This window comes from Choloepus didactylus, chromosome 22 (genome assembly GCF_015220235.1).
Source record: "Choloepus didactylus isolate mChoDid1 chromosome 22, mChoDid1.pri, whole genome shotgun sequence".
In the NCBI taxonomy this organism is placed as follows: domain Eukaryota; kingdom Metazoa; phylum Chordata; class Mammalia; order Pilosa; family Megalonychidae; genus Choloepus; species Choloepus didactylus.
In genome coordinates this window covers 12,658,209-12,662,102 of record NC_051328.1, presented here as the reverse complement: position 1 = coordinate 12,662,102, position 3,894 = coordinate 12,658,209, and positions in this window count along the sequence as shown.

Genomic DNA, 3,894 nt, shown 5'->3' with positions numbered 1-3,894 from the left:
GGCCACAGGTCCACCTCACTTCTTCTTTCGCCAGCAGCTTCTTTCTTTCGTCTGTTTGCTTCCTCTCTCTGAGAGCCACGCCCAGCCTTTCTCCTTGATCACAGCTCCCCGGACCTGGCCCACTTCCTGGGGGCTGCTGCACCTCTGCAGGGGGCGTGAGGTCGGGGTTGAGGGAAGGAGGGCTGGGCAGCGTGGCACCCTGCAGGGTTCAAACCCCACCTCCACTCTGTGCCCTTGGGCAAGAGACATCGCCTCTCTGGACCTCAGTTTCCCCATCTGTAGAAAAGGAAGGATGCTGCCCACCTAATTGGTTAATCAATGGGAAAGAGCATTGATAATGGCAGAAACGTCGGGCAGCAGGGGGCCCCGAAGTTGGACTGCCTGGGTTCAGAACCAGACCCACCGTTTACCAGCTTGGGCAAGTGACTTAAACTCTCTGAGCCTCAGTTTCCCTTCTGTAAAATAGAGATAATGAAGTAGCACACCACAGGGTGGTGCAGGGCTTATACAATGTGATGGTGGCAACATCTTTGGAAATGCCCGATAAACCCTCACATTCTCTCCCAAGTCCTGGAGAGAATGATGGCCTGACCCAAAGTCACCTGCCAGCTGGTTCCAGAGCCCTCTGGACTAGCTGAGACAGAAATCAGGAAATGGGGCCAGGATAAAAGTGGACCAGCAGTCTTGATAATCTGGTCCCACACCAGCTACACCCTCTGCAGAGAGAAAGGGGAGGAGTCTGTGTGTGCTCTCTCTCCTTTCCCATCCAGACTCCCCAGGAAAACTATGACTCAGGAATGTGCTTTCCCACCCTGGGGGGAGCAAGAGGGAGAAACCAGGCAGGGTCCATCCTGGGATCCTTGCAGCACCAGCCCAAGCCCAGTCCAGCAGGTAACACGGATGGCCTCTGCAGGAAGGGGGAGGGGGGCTGCTCCATGGAAGGCAAGGGGGATTTCTGGGGGACCCATGTAGCCAAGCCCCCCACCCCCACCTCAGCTTCAGCACGATGGCTTTGTGGGGACACTGGTGCACCTGTGTCATAATTTTTAGTTTCCCTCTGGGTACCCTGGGTGATCCCTTGCCCTCCTTTCACTTTGGTTTTCTGTAGCCATGATCTAGAGCTTGACCTCCAGGCCCTTCCTTTCTGAGGTCTCCCAGCCACCTCCAGGATGGCAGAGCCAGCCTTCTTTCTCATAGTGTATGTGAGCCCAAGCTGCTGCTCTCAGGGCCTGGGAGGAGGCTCTGCCACTCAGCAGCCTCTCCACTTCCCAGCCTGGATCCATACCTTATTGTGCCCTGCCTCAGTTGGAGGGGCCAGTTATCTACCCTGGCACTCTAGATCCTGGAAGCCACTCCCCTGCTCAAAAGCCAGTACTGGCTCCCTATTGCCTCCATGATCTTGCCCCATCCAACTTCTACCTCCACTCAGCTCTGGATGTGCTTGCCGTATTCATACCCACCTCCCTGCCCTGCCCCAGCTGTGACACACATATGTACCTGGACAGCCCTTCAGCCTCTCTTCATCCCTAGGGGCTCAGCTCAAGTCCTGCTTCATTGGGGAAGGCTTCCCTGCTGCCTGCTCCCCTACAAAACAGTCTAGAAGTTAAGCTGTACGAGGCAGGAAAGTCTCCTGCTCAGTCCCCCAGGCAAGGAGGAGAGCAAGCCACGCCCCTCTCCCCACCCTGAAAGACGCCAACGTGGTACCTGGTAAAGTGTCTTCCCATGTGAGGACTACTCACCTGGTGATCTGTAGGATGATAACCAAGTCACACTGTGAAAAAGCCATTGACTTTTCAAGTCTTAATTCTGGTTGCATCAGGAAGCCCCTGTTTAGTTGTCTTTAACCCTTCTCTTAACACTGACTTGTGTCCCTTTTTAACAAAGAGAATTTCTAATGAGATTTTAATAACCTTGTTTGCTTACATGATATTTATTTTCATGATTTTCTTATATTTATGGCAACTAATACAGATTTTCCATTTACCTTAGCAATATGAAATATTCTCTTAAAATACCTTTAAGCTCTAAAAAGTGAAATGATTTAAAGAAAAACATGAAGAAAATAATGACACATGTGCTATATATTTATGGCAAAAAAGTGGTGGCATTGGGGCAGGAAGGAAACTGTAGAAGTGTGAGAAACACAGATATCAGCTTCAACCAAATGCCCCACTGCCCCGAGGAGAGGAGAGAAACCCCACTGGGGCCACCGGGGAGGCTGACACCTGATTAGGGCTATATTCAGGAGGGCTGCCTGGAGGTGTGGTTTTAGGAACAGGAACAAAATTGATAAAACTGGAAGAGTCCAGACTGGGCTGTGAGACCTCCAGCTGTATGACCCTGGGCCTCTCACTCGACCTTTGAGCCTCACTTTCCTTGCTCTGAGATGGCAGCAGTAACACCCAGCTCATAGGATGCTGTAAAACTGAGATAACTCACCCTTTTGGCTCCACGAGTTGATGGGTCCCCCCACCCTTTCAGTGCCCCTCATCTCCCCACTCTTCCCCCTCTCCTCACGAGATGCCCTTAGGGCAGTATGTGTTGCTTTCTCTTTTAAAAGAGAGGGCCTAATTGCGATGAGGTTACAACTGAAGTTCAGGTACATCATCAACTTCACCTTCTCCATCCCTGTCTCTGCCCCCAAGAACTCTGGGAAAGAACCCTGGGTTTGGGGCCCACAACTGTCACTTATTAGCTGTGGCACCTTGGGTAAGCCACAGCCCCTCTCTGAGCTTTCATTTCCTCAGCTTTAAAACGGGGATGCTAAGGGAAAGGGTCCTTGTCCCCTGAGTATGCAATATCTGAAACTCACAGGTCCACGGTTGCACAGGAAGCCAAGGCTGGCCTCTGCAACACTTAGATTAGTCCCCTGAATCCCCACAAATCGCCACCATAATCTGTATCTAGCTGATTGTCACATCCTGTCAATGTCCAGCCATGCACACAAAGCAAACAGACAAGTGAAACTGCCCATCTTGCAAAAAAGTGTGGGACTTTATGAAGTTGATGAAAGCAATGCTGGAGAAACGCTCTCAGCCGCCACGGAAATGACCCAGTGCTTACAAGGAGAATTACGTGACCATCAAAAGATTCAGAGCCATCCTTGGATTTGAAGAATCCCTCAAACATGCTTGCAAAATGACCCTCTTGCTGCAAAAATACCATCCAGAAGGAAAGGATGCTAACTTGCTCAAATTTACAGGAAAAAAATTCTTCAAAAATGAACGTTTGATTCATTCTTCGTTCATTCTAATGCGTGCATGGTTGCCATTACAATTTAAATTGTTAAGAGGTAAAATTAACTAATTTTCATAATTTTTCATTTCTTTTTCGAAGTAAGTCCTAATCCGGCCGGTTCTCCCCAATATTTGTTAAGTTTTGGTCCTTTTTTTAGGTGTCTTCACCTCAGATGACCTTTCCGGATACCGGGTGTTGCGAGGAAGGATCTCCCAGAGCCCCCCGCCGGCAGCCAACACTGCAGACACCCTCCTCCCCAGGGAGGAGGAAGCCCCCAAGCGGCTGGGCGCCTTCGAGGCGAATTACCGTAATCACCCGGGCCGTCCGAGGGCCCCAGCTAGCGGCGCAGCAGGTGGGAAGCGCCACTGCGCACAGTAGGAAGAGTCTGCGCGGAAGGACCAGGTGTCCCACCACACTTGGATGTGAGGTCACTTTAGTCAACTCATTGTACAAAAAGGGAAACTGAGGCCCGGTGAGGGGCAGAGTCCACCCGGTGACAGACGGGCACTAGGAAGAATACAGGTAACAAAAGTGAACACCTGGTGAGCACCTTCCACGTGCTGAGCCCGGGACAGGCGGTGCGCGCTTCTGCAGCGGAGCGCCAAGTACCTCCACAGTGCTCGCGAAACCTGAGGCGGGAAAGCGGAGCCCCGCGGG